The sequence below is a fragment of the Triticum dicoccoides genome, chromosome 6A (assembly GCF_002162155.2).
Source record: "Triticum dicoccoides isolate Atlit2015 ecotype Zavitan chromosome 6A, WEW_v2.0, whole genome shotgun sequence".
Taxonomy (NCBI): Eukaryota; Viridiplantae; Streptophyta; class Magnoliopsida; order Poales; family Poaceae; genus Triticum; species Triticum dicoccoides.
In genome coordinates, this window is record NC_041390.1 from 493,189,744 (window position 1) to 493,206,983 (window position 17,240).

Sequence of the window (17,240 nt, forward strand, 5' to 3'; positions counted from 1 at the left end):
TAAGTCTACTAATTAAAATCCATTAATTAATTAGTAATTAGTTAGTCACTGACATCCGGGGCCCACCCCTCTAATTAGCCTATTAGTTTAGTTTAAATTACTATTGGACTAACAGAGCCTGACATGTGGGTCCCACCAGACCCACAGGTTAGGTTTGACCCTGGTCAGCGAGTCAGTTGACTGCCGACGTCATCCCCACGCAATTCTGATGTCATAATTCCATTTCTGTTAATTTAGATAAATTCAGAAAATGATTAAAACTTTAGAAAAACCTAGAAAATAAACCGTAGCTCAGATGAAATTGTTTTCTACATGAAAGTTGCTCAGAACGACAAGACGAATCAGGATACGCAGCCCATTTGTCCGCCATACATCCCTAGCATAGCGAACACACAACTTTCCCCCTCTGGTTCATTTGTCCGAAAACACGAAACACCGGGGATATTTTCCCGGATGTTTCCCCCTTTCGCCGGTAGCACCTAGTACTGCGTTAGGTCACCCCTAGCACCACGTACTGCCATATTATGCTTTGTGATGCTTTGATTGCTCTGTTATTTATTGTGTTCCCCCTCCGCTATTTCTTTCCGGTAGACCCCGAGACCGCGGTTGAACCAGTGATCGACTACTTCACCTTCGAGGGTCCGTTTCCATCTGCAGAGTAACTAGGCAAGCCCCCCCTGACGACCCACAAGTATTGGGGATCTATTGTAGTCCTTTAAATAAGTAAGAGTGTTGAACCCAACGAGGAGCATAAGGAAATGATAAGCGGTTTCCAGCAAGGTATTCTCTGCAAGTACTGAAATAAGTGGTAACAAATAGTTTTGTGATAGGATAATTTGTAACGAGCAACAAGTAACAAAAGTAAATAAAGTGTAGCAAGGTGGCCCAATCCATTTCGTAGCAAAGGACAAGCCTGGATAAACTCTTATATAGAGAAAAGCGCTCCCGAGGACACATGGGAATATCGTCAAGCTAGTTTTCATCACGTTCATATGATTCGCGTTCGGTACTTTGATAATTTGGTATGTGGGTGGACCGGTGCTTGGGTACTATCCTTACTTGGACAAGTATCCCACTTATGATTAACCTCTATTGCAAGCATCCGCAACTACAACAAAAGTATTAAGGTAAACCTAACCATAGCATGAAACATATGGATCCAAATCAGCCCCTTACGAATCAACGCATAAACTGGGGTTTAAGCTTTTGTCACTCTAGCAACCCATCATCTACTTATTACTTCCCAATGCCTTCCTCTAGGCCCAAATAATGGTGAAGTGTTATATAGTCGACGTTCACATAACACCACTAGAGGAGAGACAACATACATCTCGTCAAAATATCGAACGAATATCAAATTCACATGACTACTAATAGCAAGACTTCTCCCATCTCCTGAGGAACAAACGTAACTACTCACAAAGCATAATCATGTTCATAATCAGAGGGGTATTAATATTCATATAGGATCTGAACATATGATCTTCCACCAAATAAACCAACTAGCATCAACTACAATGAGTAGTTAACACTACTAGCAACCTACTAGTACCAATCCTGGACTTGGAGACAAGAATTGGATACAAGAGATGAACTAGGGGCTGGTGAAGATGTTGATGGAGATTGCCCTCTCCCGATGAGAGGAGTGTTGGTGATGACGATGGTGATGATTTCCCCCTCCCGGAGGGAGGTTTCCCCGGCAGAACAGCTCTGCCGGAGCCCTAGATTGGATCCGCCAAGGTTCTGCCTCGTGGCGGCGGAGTTTCGTCCGAGAAGATGGCTTATGATTTTTTTTCTCATCAAAAGACTCCATATAGCAGAAGATGGCCATCGGAGGGCCACCAGGGGGCCCACGAGGTAGGGGGCGTGCCCAGGGAGGTAGGGCGCGCCCCCACCCTTGTGGGCAGGGTGTGGCCCCCCTGGTGAACTTCTTGTGCTCAGTATTTTTTATATATTCTGAAAACGTCTTCCGCGAAGTTTTAGGACTTTTGGAGCTGTGTAGAATAGGTCTCTAATATTTGCTCCTTTTCCAGCCCAGAATCCCAGCTGCCGGCATTCTCCCTCTTTATGTAAACCTTGTAAAATAAGAGAGAATATGCATAAGTATTGTGACATAATGTGTAATAACCGCCCATAATGCAATAAATATCGATATAAAAGCATGATGCAAAATGGAAGTATCAACTCCCCCAAGCTTAGACCTCGCTTGTCCTCAAGCGAAAGCCGAAATCAAAAAATATGTCCACATGTTTGGTGATAGAGGTGTCGATAAAAGTAAAATACGGACATGAGGGCATCATGATCATTCGTAGAACAGCAACTTACATAATTCTTGTCATATGATTTCTTATGCTAGAGTAATAATTCAATCACAATTTCAAGTATGAATCGTAAACTTCATTGAAAACTAACAAACTATAATCTCAGTCATTGGAGCAATTGCAATTTATCATAACATAGGAAAGAGTCAATATATAAGAGCTTTTCAGCAAGTCCACATACTCAACTATCATATAGTCTTTCACAATTGCTGACACTCACGCAATACTTATGGGTATGGAGTTTTAATCGGACACAGAGAAAGATAGGGGCTTATAGTTTTGCCTCCCAATGTTTTACCGCAAGGGTAATGTCAACAATAATAGTTCATGAAAACTCACATCCAATTAGCTATATATACCAGGATCTTTCCAACATACTGTGCTTGCCAAAGGATAAAATGTAAAAAGGAAGGGTGAAGATCACCATGACTCTTATGCAAGGTAGGAGATAAAAGTAAAAGATAGGCCCTTCGCAGAGGGAAGCAGAGGTTGCCATGCGCTTTTATGGTTGGATGCACAAAATCTTAATGCAAAAGAACGTCACTTTATATTGCCACTTGTGATATGGACCTTTATTATGCAGTATGTCGCTTTTATTTCTTCCATATCACACGATCGTATAAAGCTTATTTTCTCCCACACTAATAAGTCATACATATTTAGAGAGCAATTTTTATTGCTTGCACCGATGACAACTTACTTGGAGGATCTTACTCAATCCATAGGTAGGTATGGTGGACTCTCATGGCAAAACTGGTTTAAGGGTATTTGGAAGCACAAGTAGTATCTCTACTTGGTGCGATGAATTCGGCTAGCATGAGGGGGAAAGGCAAGCTCAACCATGTTGGATGATCCATGACAATATAATTTATCTCAGATGTAAGAAAACATAACCCATTACGTTGTCTTCCTTGTCCAATGTCAACTCTTTAGCATGTCATATTTTAATGAGTGCTCACAATCATAAAAGATGTCCAAGATAGTATATTTATATGTGAAGACCTCTCTTTCTTTATTACTTCCTATTAATTGCAACGATGACCAAAACTATGTTTTTCAACTCTCAACAACTTTTATTCATCATACTTTTTCTATGTGAGCTCATTACTCTCCATAAGATCCATATGATCTCTTTGTTTCCTTTTTTATTTATTTCTCTTTTCTTCTATTCACTTAGGATCATGGCAAAATAGTCAAGCCCTTGACTCAACACTAATCTTTATTATATATAGCTCACGGACTCGATTACATAGAGGGATCATAAAGCAAAACTCAAAACTAGATCATGCCATAAACTTTATTCTACTAGATCAAGATATTACCAAAAGGATTGAACTAAGAAAAACGGTAACGATAAAAGTGATGGTGATACGATACCGGGGCACTCCCCCAAGCTTGGCAGTTGCCAAGGGGAGTGCCCATACCCATGTGATTATGTCTCTCTTTTCGGGGATGGTGATGTGATGTTCTTGGCGATGATGCCCTTCAAGATACGATTCTCCTCCTCGAGCTTACTGACTTGCTGCTTGAGGTCCATTATTTCCTTTCGGAGTTTTCCTGTAACAGCCAAAGCTCCCTGCACCCAAGGGTGCTGCATAGCTGCGGGAGAACCAGTGACACTCTTTTTCATATTCTCATAAGAAAGAAATCTAACATTGGAAGGGATAACTGAGTTTGGAATAGCCGAGCTCTGCAGTTCTCCCATTGTGAATCCAGCTCGAAAGCAGGAAGTGACTTCTTGATCCTATTCCATGGCATCTATCCTCTTCAAACCAGCCTCCATCTCTTCCTCCATTGCTGGTCCAAAGAGGTCAACATTGTTGTTTGTCATTGATCTCGGTGCCGGATGAGACACCCGGCTCTCCCCGAATGACTCTTGCGAAGACATCTTGCTCTAATCTGCAGCAGCAACAGCTCGAAACACAAAAATGGGATAATTGCGTGATACGGGAGTCAAAACCCCCGGGATATTATATAATGAACTTTTACCGACCAAAATATGTATTGTGCAAGAAAACGGAGTCCGGAGAGCGCACGAGGTGCTCACGAGGTAGGGGGCACGCCCAGTAGGGTAGGGCGCGCCCTCCACCCTCGTGTCCTTCCCGGACTGCTTCTTATTTTTCTATTTCTCTAAATATTCCAAAACGGAGAAATATTGCCTTAAAAACTGTTTTGGAGTCGGTTTACAACCGTACCACATACCTATTCCTTTTCGGAGTCTGAAACGTTCTGGAAAGTGTCCCTTATGTATTCCTCCGGGGTTACGATTTCAATAACATTGGTTTCAACATTTATGGGATTACCTGAGATATAATGTTTGATTCTTTGACCGTTTACCACCTTCGGATTTGTGCCTTCGAAGTTGTTGATTTTTATGGCACCGGAACGATACACCTCCTCGATAATGTAAGGACCTTCCCATTTAGAGAGAAGTTTTCCTGCAAAAAATCTTAAACGAGAGTTATATAGCAATACATAATCACCTACATTAAACTCACGCTTTTGTATCCTTTTATCATGCCATCTTTTAACTTTTTCTTTAAACAACTTGGCATTTTCGTAGGCTTGGGTTCTCCATTCATCAGGTGAGCTAATATCAAATAACCTCTTCTCACCGGCAAGTTTAAAATCATAATTGATCTCTTTAATAGCCCAATATGCCTTGTGTTCTAGTTCGAGAGGTAAGTGACATGCTTTTCCATAAACCATTTTATACGGAGACATACCCATAGTATTTTTATATGCAGTTCTATAGGCCCATAATGCATCGTCAAGTTTCTTGGACCAATTGTTTCTAGACCTATTGACAGTCTTTGCAAAATTAATTTGAGCTCTCTATTACTCAATTCTACTTGACCACTAGACTGAGGGTGATAATGGGATGCAATTCTATGATTAACATCATACTTAGCAAGCATTTTATGGAAAGCACCATGAATAAAATGTGAACCACCATCAGTCATTAAATATCTAGGGACTCCAAATCTTGGAAAAATAAATTCTTTAATAATTTTAATAGAAGTGTTATGATCAGCACTACTAGTTGGAATAGCTTCTACCCACTTAGTAACGTAATCAATAGCAACTAAAATATGTGTATATCCATTAGAGGCAGGAAAAGGTCCCATATAGTCAAAGCCCCAAACATCAAATGGTTCGATAACGAGTGAATAGTTCATAGGCATTTCTTGACGTCTACTAATGTTACCAATTCTTTGACATTCATCACAAGATAAGACAAACTTACGGGCATCCTTGAAGAGAGTAGGCTAATAAAAACCAGATTGCAATACCTTATGTGCAGTTCTATCTCCAGCATGGTGTCCTCCATAAGCTTCGGAGTGACACTTGCGTAGGATCTATTCTTGTTCATGCTCAGGTACACAACGTCTAATAACACCATCTACTCCTTCTTTATAAAGATGTGGGTCATCCCAAAAATAATGTCTCAAATCATAGAAGAACTTTTTCTTTTGCTGGTATGTGAAACTAGGTGGTATAAATTTGGTAACAATGTAATTATCATAATTAGCATACCATGGAGCAGTATGAGAAGCATTTATGACACTTAATTGCTCATCAGGAAAGCTATCATCAATAGGTAGTGGGTCATCAAGCACATTTTCTAACCTAGACAAGTTGTCTGCAATGGGGTTCTCAGCTCCCTTTCTATCAACAATATGTAAGTCAAATACTTGTAGCAAGAGAACCCATCTAATAAGTCTAGGTTTAGCATCTTGCTTTTCCATAAGATATTTAATAGCAGCATGATCAGTGTGAATAGTTACTTTAGAATCAACAATATAAGGTCTGAACTTATCACACGCAAATACAACTGCTAAGAATTCTTTTTCAGAAGTAGCATAATTTCTTTGAGCATTGTCTAGGGTTTTACTAGCATATTGAATAGCATTTAATTTCTTATCAACTATTTGCCCTAGAATAGCACCTACAACATAATCACTAGCATCACACATAATTTCAAAGGGTAAATTCCAATCAGGTGGCTGAACAATAGGTGCAGAGATTAATGCTTTCTTAAGTATTTCAAATGCTTATACACAATCATCATAAAAAACAAATGGTATATCTTTTTGTAATAAATTAGTCAGAGGCCGAGAAATTTTTGAGAAGTTCTTAATGAACCTCCTATGAAATCCGGCATGACCAAGGAAACTTCTTATACCTTTGATGTCCTTGGGGCATGGCATCTTTTCAATAGCATCAACCTTGGCTTTATCAACTTCAATACCTCTTTCAGAAACTTTATGCGCCAAGACAATACCTTCATTAACCATAAAGTGGCACTTTTCCCAATTCAAGACAAGATTAGTTTCTTCACATCTCTGCAAAACTCGATCAAGTTTGCTCAAGCAATCATCAAAAGAAGATCCATAGACAGAGAAATCGTCCATGAAAACCTCACAAATCTTTTCACAAAAGTCAGAGAATATAGCCATCATGCATCTTTGAAAGGTAGCAGGTGCATTACATAAACCAAAAGGCATATGTCTATAAGAAAAAGTACCAAAAGGACAAGTAAAAGTAGTCTTTGATTGATCCTTGGCTGACACAGGTATTTGAGAGAAACCAGAATAACCATCTAGAAAGAAAAAATGTGTATGTTTGGATAATCTTTCTAGCATTTGATCGATAAAAGGTAAGGGGTAATGATCCTTTTTAGTGGCCTTATTTAATTTGCGGAAATCAATTACCATCATATAACCTACAATAATTCTTTGAGGAATCAATTCATCTTTATCATTAGGAACGACAGTAATACCTCCCTTCTTAGGGACACAATGGACAGGACTTACCCATTGACTATAAGCAACGGGATAGAATATACCCGCCTCAAGAAACTTTAGTATTTCCTTTCTTGCCACTTCTTTCATTTTAGGATTCAGCCGTCGTTGATGATCACGAACTGGTTTAGCATCTTCTTCCAAATTTATTTTATGTTGACATAGAGTGGGACTAATGCCCTTCAGATCATCAAGAGTATACCCAATAGCAGCAGGGTGCTTCTTCAGAGTTTTCAATAATCTCTCTTCCTCATGCTATGAAAGGTTAGCACTAATAATAACAGGATATATCTTTTTCTCATCAAGATAAGCATATGTAAGAGTATCAGGCAATGGTTTAAGCTCAAACATGGGATCACCCTTGGGTGGAGGAGGATCCCCTAGGATTTCAACAGGCAAATTGTGTTTTAGAATAGGTTCTTGTTTAAAGAATACTTCATCTATTTCCCTTCTTTCATTCATAAACATATCATTTTCATGGTCTAGCAAATATTGTTCTAAAGGATCACTAGGAGGTATAGCAATAGAAACAAAACCAATAATTTCATCCTTACTAGGTAATTCTTCTTCACGGTGTTGTCTACTAAATTTAGAGAAATTAAGTTCATGAGACATATCATCTAAACCGATAGTAACAACATCCTTTTTGCAATTTATCTTAGCATTAACAGTGTTTAAGAAGGGTCTACCAAATATAATGGGACAAAAGCTATCTTGTGGGGAACCAAGAACAAGAAAATCAGCAAGATATTCAGTTTTCCCACACAAGACTTCAACATCTCTAACAATTCCAATTGGTGAAATAGTATCTCTATTGGCAAGTTTAATTGTGACATCAATATCTTCTATCTCAACAGGTGCAATATCATGCATAATTTCTTTGTATAAGTCATGAGGTATAGCACTAGCATTGGCACCCATATCACATAAGCCATGATAACAATGATCTCATGTTTTAACAGAAATAACAGGCATGCCTACCAAAGATCTAGGTTTATCTTTAGCACAAGGTTTAGCAATTCTAGCAGTCTCATCACGAAAATGAATACCATGCCCATCAATATTATGAGACAAGAGATCTTTAACAATAGCAATATTAGGTTCAACTTTAACTTGTTCAGGAGGGGTATAAGTTCTAATATTGCTTTTACAAACCACAGTTGAAGCTTTAGCATGATCTTTTATCCTAACAGGAAAAGGTGGTTTCTCAACATAAGAAGTAGGAACAATAGGATCATTATAAGTGATAGTCTTTTCTTCAACTTTAATAGGTGCAGCTACTTTTACTTCTATGGGAGGATGATATTTAAACCACTTATCCCTATGGAGATCAACATGAGTAGCAAAAGATTCACATAAAGAAGCTACTATCTTAGAGTCAAGTCCATATTTAGTGCTAAATTTACAGAAAACATCGGTATCCATAAAAGATTTAACACAATCAAACTTAGGCGTCATACCTGACTCCTTACCTTCGTCGAGGGCCCAATCTTTAGAGTTGCATTTAATTCTTTCCAATAAATCCCATTAGAATTCAATAGTCTTCGTCATAAAAGAGCCAGCACAAGAAGTATCGAGCATGGTGCGATTGTTATCAGCAAGCTGAGCATATAAATTTTGAATAATCATTTCTCTTGAGAGCTCATGATTGGGGCATGAATATAACATTGATTTAAGCCTCCCCCAAGCTTGAGCGATGCTTTCTCCTTCGCGAGGCCAAAAATTATATATATAATTGCGATCACGATGAACAAGATGCATAGGATAAAACTTTTGATAAATTCCAATTTCAATCGTTTGTAGTTCCATGACCCCGTATCATCACATAGCCTATACCATGTCAATGCATCTTCCTTCAAAGATAAAGGGAAGACCTTCTTCTTAATAACATCTTCGGGCACACCTACAAGCTTAAATAATCCGCAAACTTCATCCACATATATTAGGTGCTCATCAGGATGCATTGTTCCGTCTCCTGCAAAAGGATTAGCTAGCAGTTTTTTCTATCATACCCGAAGGAATTTCAAAGCAGACATTTTAATTTTCAGTAGGTTCAGTAGGTTGAGGAGAAACTCTTTGCTCTACTAGTCAGGGTGAAGATACCCCGAACAAGCCCCTCAAAGGATTACTTTCCATAGTAACAAGTGACAGTAAATTTCAGCACACTATATAAATTTTTCCTTACCAAATTCCACCTACCAAAGGCGCTTCACTCCCCGGCAATGGCGCTAGAAAAGAGTCTTGATGACCCACAAGTATAGGGGATCTATCATAGTCCTTTCAATAAGTAAGAGTGTCGAACCCAACGAGGAGCAGAAGGAAATGATAAGCAGTTTCCAGCAAGGTATTCTCTGCAAGTACTGAAATAAGTGGTAGCAGATAGTTTTGTGATAGGATAATTTGTAACGAGCAACAAGTTACAAAAGTAAATAAAGTACAGCAAGGTGGCCCAATCCATTTTGTAGCAAAGGACAAGCCTGGACAAACTCTTATATAGAGAAAAGAGCTCCCGAGGACACATGGGAATATCGTCAAGCTAGTTTTCATCACGTTCATATGATTCGCGTTCGGTACTTTGATAATTTGGTATGTGTGGGACCGGTGCTTGGGTATTGTCCTTACTTGGACAAGTATCCCAGTTATGATTAACCTCTATTGCAAGCATTCGCAACTACAACAAAAGTATTAAGGTAAACCTAACCATAGCATGAAACATATGGATCCAAATCAGCCCCTTACGAATCAACGCATAAACTAGGGTTTAAGCTTCTGTCACTCTAGCAACCCATCATCTACTTATTACTTCCCAATGCCTTCCTCTAGGCCCAAATAATGGTGAAGTGTTATGTAGTCGACGTTCACATAACACCACTAGAGGAGAGACAACATACATCTCATCAAAATATCGAACGAATACCAAATTCGCATGACTACTAATAGCAAGACTTCTCCCATGTCCTCAGGAACAAACGTAACTACTCACAAAGCATAATCATGTTCATAATCAGAGGGGTATTAATATGCATATAGGATCTGAACATATGATCTTCCACCAAATAAACCAACTAGCATCAACTAATTAACACTACTAGCAACCTACTAGTACCAATCCCGGACTTGGACACAAGAATTGGATACAAGAGATGAACTAGGGTTTTGAGAGGAGATGGTGCTGGTGAAGATGTTGATGGAGATTTCCCTCTCCCGATGAGAGGAGCGTTGGTGATGACGATGGTGATGATTTCCCCCTCCCGGAGGGAAGTTTCCCTGGCAGAACAGCTCTGCTGGAGCCCTAGATTGGATCTGCCAAGGTTCCGCCTCATGGCAGCGGAGTTTTGTCCAGGAAGATGGCTTATGATTTTTTTCCTCATCGAAAGACTCCATATAGCAGAAGATGGCCATCGGAGGGCCACCAGGGGGCCCATGAGGTAGGGGGCGCACCCGGGGGGTTGGGCGCGCCCCCACCCTCGTGGGCAGGGTGTGGCCCCCCTGGTGAACTTCTTGCGCTCAGTATTTTTTATATATTCTGAAAACGTCTTCCGTGAAGTTTCAGGACTTTTGGAGCTGTGTAGAATAGGTCTCTAATATTTGCTCCTTTTCCAGCCCAGAATCCCAGCTACCGGCATTCTCCCTCTTTATGTAAACCTTGTAAAATAAGAGAGAATAGGCATAAGTATTGTGACATAATGTGTAATAACTGCCCATAATGCAATAAATATCGATATAAAAGCATGATGCAAAATGGACGTATCACCCCCCTTAATCGACCCGATATCGCCTATTCTTCTCTCAACTGCTTGCATTAGAGTAGTGTAGCATGTTGCTGCTTTCCGTTAAGCCTATTCTGATGCATAGCCTGTCTTTGCTACTACTGTTGTTACCTTTACCTGCAATCCTAAATGCCTAGTATAGGATACTAGTATTCCATCAGTGGCCCTACATTCTTGTCCGTCTGCCATGCTAAACTATCGGCCCGTGATCACTTGGTAGGTGATCACGGGTATATACTTATATACATAATATGTGATAGATGTGGTGACTAAAGTCGGGTCGGCTCGTAGAGTACCCGCAAGTGATTCAATGTGGGGGGCTGAAAGGACAGGTGGCTCCATCCCGGGAGAGTTGGGCCTGGGTTCCTGACGGCCCCCGACTGTTACTTTGTGGCGGAGCGACAGGGTAGGTTGAGACCACCTAGGTGAGAGGTGGGCCTGGCCCTGGTCGGCATTCGCGGGTACTTCAAAATAACACGCTTAACGAGATCTTGGTATTTGATCTGAGTCTGGCCACTGGCCTATACGTACTAACCAATTACGCGAGAATAGTTATGGGCACTCGCCGTCGTGGTATCAGCCGAAGCCTTCTTGACGTCAGTGACTGAGCGACGCGTGCCAGGTTGGACCGCGTAACGCAACTTCCTTTGTAATGGAGGTTGCTAGGTCTACTCACCGGCCGCGTATGCAACATGCAGGTGTGCAATGGGCCCATACCCCTGCACGTATAGGATTTAGACCGGTGTGCTGACCTCTCTGTTGTGCCTAGGCAAGGCTATGACGTGTTGATCTCCCGAGGCCGGGCATGACCCAGGCAAGTGTGACCGGCCAAAGGGGATCGAGCGTGTTGGGAAATGTGGTGTACCCCTGTAGGGAAGTTTATCTATTCGAATAGCCATGTCCCTCGGTAAAAGGACGACCCGAAGTTGTACCTTGACCTTATGACAACTAGAACTGGATACTTAATAAAACACACCCTTCCAAGTGCCAGATATAACCCGGTGATCGCTCTCTCACAGGGCGACGAGGAGAGGATCTCCGGGTAGGATTATGCTATACGATGATACTTGGTGAACTTACCATCTACTCTCTTCTATATTCTTCAAGATGGAGGCTGCCAGAAGTGTAGTCTTTGATAGGACTAGTTATCCCCCTCTTATTCTGGCATACTGCAGTTTAGTCCACAGATACTACCCCTTTCATTGATACCAATGCATTTGTAGTGTAGATCCTTGCTTGCGAGTACTTTGGAAGAGTACTCACGGTTGCTTTGCTAGTTATTTTCCCCTTTTCCCGGTTATTGCGATCATACGATGGAGTCCAGGAGCCAGAGGATCCCGAGGATGATTCTACGTGGAGTTCGACTTTGAGGAGTAGTTAGGAGGTCCCAGGCAGGAGGCTTTGCCTTTTCGGTTGTTGCTACTTTTCTGCTAGCCATCTTATGGTGACTTGTTTAACCTTATGTATGTACTCAGATATTGTTGCTTTCACTGACTCTTGTGTCTGCAAGCATTTGTATTCGAGCCTTCGAGGCCCCTGGCTTGTAATATAAAGCTTGTATTATTTTAATTTGTGTCTAGAGTTGTGTTGTGATATCTTCCCGTGAGTCCCTGATCTTGATCGTACACATTTGCGTGTATGATTAGTGTACGATTGAATCGAGGGCGTCACAGTGATGATGTATTTAAATCTTATTATCATTTGTGGAAGCTATGATCTATATGTTGTCATCAATTACCAAAAAGGGGGAGATTGAAGTGCAACTATCCCTGGGTGGTTTCGGTAATTACTAACAACATATAGCCTTTAACTAATACTATTTCATGATGATCATTTCAGAAAGTTGAATGATTGGCATGGCATGGATTAGGAATGTGGACCCCTCAAAATGCTAAGGACACATGTTGGCTCAAGCTCAAGACTCTACATTTTCATTTTAGTGATCCAATATCACATTGAGTCCATAGGAAAAGCCAATACTATTAAAAGGGGATGAGGTATTGCTTAATGTCTTACTTGCTCAAAATGCTTAGTGATATGCTCCAAAAACCCTCAACCACTTTCTCATATCCACGTATGTCCCAAACCAAAAGTGAAACTGGACCCCACTGAAATGCTTTATCCAGCGCCACCGAGTTCACTTGACATAGCCACTGCCAAAAACCCTAGTCACTTTGGTCTCATCAATAGGGATCTCGGTCTCACCGAGATGGGATTGCAAACTCTCTGTTTCCCTTTGTAACATTTCGGCCCAACCGGGATGAGCGATCGGTCCCACCGAGTTCGCAATGCAAACTCTCTGTTTCCCTTTTGTAATGTTTTGCTCTCACCGAAATGAGTGAATCGGTCCCACCGAGTTTGCCTGACCAACTCTCTGGTTAGCTTATTACCAAAGTTGGTCCTACCGAGTTTGTGTAATCGGTCTCACCGAGATTATGTTATGCCCTAACCCTAATGGAATCGGTCCCACCGAGTTGACATGTCGGTCCCACCGAAAAGCCTAACGTTCACATTTTGAACTAAATCGATCTGACCAAGTTTTCTGATTCGGTCCCATCGAGTTTGGTGAATTATGTGTAACGGTTAGATTTTGTGTGGAGGCTATATATACCCCTCCACCCACTCTTCATTAGTGGAGAGAGCCATCAGAACGTGCCTACACTTCCAGCATACATTTTCTAAGAGAGAACCACCTACTCATGTGTTGAGACCAAGATATTCCATTCCAACCATATGAATCTTGATCTCTAGCCTTCTCCAAGTTGCTTTCCACTCAAATCATCTTTCCACCAAACCCAATTCTGTGAGAGAGAGTTGAGTGTTGGGGAGACTATCATTTTAAGCACAAGAGCAAGGAGCTCATCATCAACACACCATCTATTACCTTTTGGAGAGTGGTGTCTCCTAGATTGGTTAGGTGTCACTTGGGAGCCTCCGACAAGATTGTGGAGTTGAACCAAGGAGTTTGTACAGGCAAGGAGATTGCCTACTTTGTGAAGATCTACCCTAGTGAGGCACATCCTTCGTGGGAAATGGCCATGGTGGGATAGACAAGGTTGCTTCTTCGTGGACCCTTCGTGGGTGGAGCCCTCCATTGACTCGCGCAACCGTTACCATTCATGGGTTGAACTCTCCATCAACATGGATGTACGATAGCACCACCTATCGGAACCACGCCAAAAATCTCTGTGTCTACATTGCGTTTGCTCCCTCCAAACTCCTCCCTTTACCTTCATATGCAAGTATTTTACATTCCGCTGCTATACTCTTAGACTTGCATGTGTAGGTTGATTGCTTGACTTGTGCTAAGTTGCTAAAATCTGCCGAGACATAAAATTGGGAAAATGCTAGATTTTTATTTGGTCAATTAGTCTAATCACCCCCCCCTCTAGACATACTTTCAATCCTACAAGTAGCAACTACACGGACTGGGTCTGTAACTTGAGGATTATCCTCATTGCTGCAAAGAAGAATTAAGTCTTGGAATCACCGCTAGGTGCAAAGCCTGCTGCAGGAGCAACTCAAGATGTTATGGACGTCTGGCAGAGCAAAGCTGATGACTACTCGATAGTTCAGTATGCCATGCTTTACGGCTTAGAATCGGGACTTCAACGACATTTTGAACGTCATGGAGCATATGAGATGTTCCAAGAGTTGAAATTAATATTTCAAGCAAATTCCTGGATTGAGAGATATGAAGTCTCCAATAAGTTCTATAGCTACAAGATGGAGGAGAATAGTTCTGCCAGTGAACATATACTCAGAATGTCTGGGTACCACAACCACTTGACTCAACTGGGAGTTAGTCTTCCTAATGATAGTGTCATTGACAGAGTTCTTCAATCACTGCCACCATGCTACAAAAGCTTCGAGATGAACTATAATATGTAAGGGATGGATAAGACAATTCCCAAGCTCTTCACAATGCTAAAGGCTGCAGAGGTAGAAATCAAGAAGGATCATCAAGTGTTCATGGTCAACAAGAGCACTAGTTTCAAGAAGAAGCGCAAAGGGAAGAAGGGGAACTTCCAGAACAACGGCAAGCAAGTTGTTGCTCAAGTAAAGAAGCCCAAGTCTGGACCTAAGCCTGAGACTGGGTGCTTCTATGATACGTCTCCAATGTATCTATAATTTTTTATTGTTCCATGTTGTTTTATTATCAATCTTGGATGTTTTATAATCATTTTATAGTCATTTTATATCATTTTTTGGTACTAACCTATTGACATAGTGCCCAGTGCCAGTTCCTGTTTTTCCATGTTTTTACATCGTAGGAAATCAATATCAAACGGAGTCCAAATGGCATGAAACTTTATGATGATTTTTATGGGCCAAAAGGAAGCAGATGGGCCCTGGTTGCACCTGGGGGAGTCCCGAGGAGGGGACAACCCACCAGGGCGCACCAGGAGGCCTTGACGCGCCCTGGTGGGTTTTGCCCACCTCGGGTACCCCTCGGACCGCCTCTTTGCTCTATAAATACCCCAAAAATCCCAAAACCCTAGGGGAGTCAACGAAATATTCATCCAGCTGCCACAGAGTCCAGAAACACCTGATCCAATCTAGACACCATCATGGAGGGGTTCACCACTTCCATTGGTGCCTCTCTGATGATGCGTGAATAGTTCTTTGTAGACCTTCGGGTCCGTAGTTAGTAGCTAGATGGCTTCATCTCTCTCTCACTTGATTCTCAATACAATGGTCTCTTGGAGATCCATATGATGTAACTCTTTTGCGGTGTGTTTGTTGGGATCGATGAACTTCGAGTTTATGATCAAATCTGTGTTTTTATATCCATGAAAGTATTTGAGTTTCTTTGATCTCTTTTATGCATGATCTCTTATAGCCTCGTATTTCTTCTCCGATATTTGGGTTTTGTCTGGCCAACTTTATCTATTTATCTTGCAATGGGAAGAGGTGCCTGGTAGTGGGTTCGATCTTACGGTGCTTGATCCCAATGACAGAAAAGGAACCGGCACGTATGTATCGTTGCTACTAAGGATAAAAATACGAGATCTATATCTACCACCATATAGATAAACGGATCTTGTCTACATCATGTCATCATTCTTATTGCATTACTCCATTTTCCCATGAACTTAATACACTAGATGCATGCTGGATAGTGGTCGATGTGTGGAGTAATAGTAGTAGATGCAGGCAGGAGTCGGTCTACTAATCTTGGACATGATGCCTATGTAATGATCATTGCCTGGATATCATCATAATTATTTTAAGTTCTATCAATTGCCCAACAGTAATTTCTTTACCCACTGTTTGCTATTTTTCTTGAGAGAAGCCACTAGTGAAACCTACGACCCTCGGGTCTTACTTCTCATATATTTGCCTTTGCGATCTACTTTTCCCTTGCTTTTATTTTTAGATCTATTAAACCAAAAATACAAAAATACTTTGATGCACTTTATTTTATTTGTGATCTATTTATCCAATCTATTACAACCTTTTTACCGTCACGCACCAATTTCTGGCGTCGTTACCCGAAAGGGATTGACAACCCCTTTAACACGTCGGGTTGCGAGGTGTTGTTATTTGTGTGCAGGGGCTGTTTACATTGTGTTGCTTGGTTCTCCTACTGGTTCGATAACCTTGGTTTCATAACTGAGGGAAATACCTACTGCCGCTGTGCTACATCATCCCTCCCTCTTCGGGGAAATACCGACGTAGTTCTAGCTGCCATCATTCTACTGCAAAGGGACTGGTCACTGGAAGCGGAACTGCCCCAAGTATTTGGCGGATAAGAAGGATGGCAAAGTGAAAGGTATATTTGATATACATGTTATTGATGTGTACCTTAATAATGCTCGCAGTAGCGCCTGGGTGTTTGATACTGGTTCTGTTGCTCATATTTGCAACTTGAAACAGGGGCTACGGATTAAGCGAAGATTGGCTAAGGACGAGGTGACGATGCGCGTGGGAAATGGTTCCAAAGTCGATGTGATCGCGGTCGGCATGCTACCTCTACATCTTCCTTCGGGATTAGTTTTAGACCAGAATAATTGTTATTTGGTGCGAGCGTTAAGCATGAACATTATATCTGGGTCTTGTTTGATGCGAGACGGTTATTCATTTAAATCAGAGAATAATGGTTGTTCTATTTATATGAGTAATATCTTTTATGGGCATGCACCCTTGATGAGTGTTCTATTTTTATTGAATCTCGATAGTAGTGACACACATATTCATAGTATTAAAGCCAAGAGATATAAGTTTAATAATGATAGTGCAACTTATTTGTGGCACTGCCGTTTAGGTCATATTGGTGTAAAGCGCATGAAGAAACTCCATGTTGATGGGATTTTGGAATCACTTGATGCATGCTTGCGAAC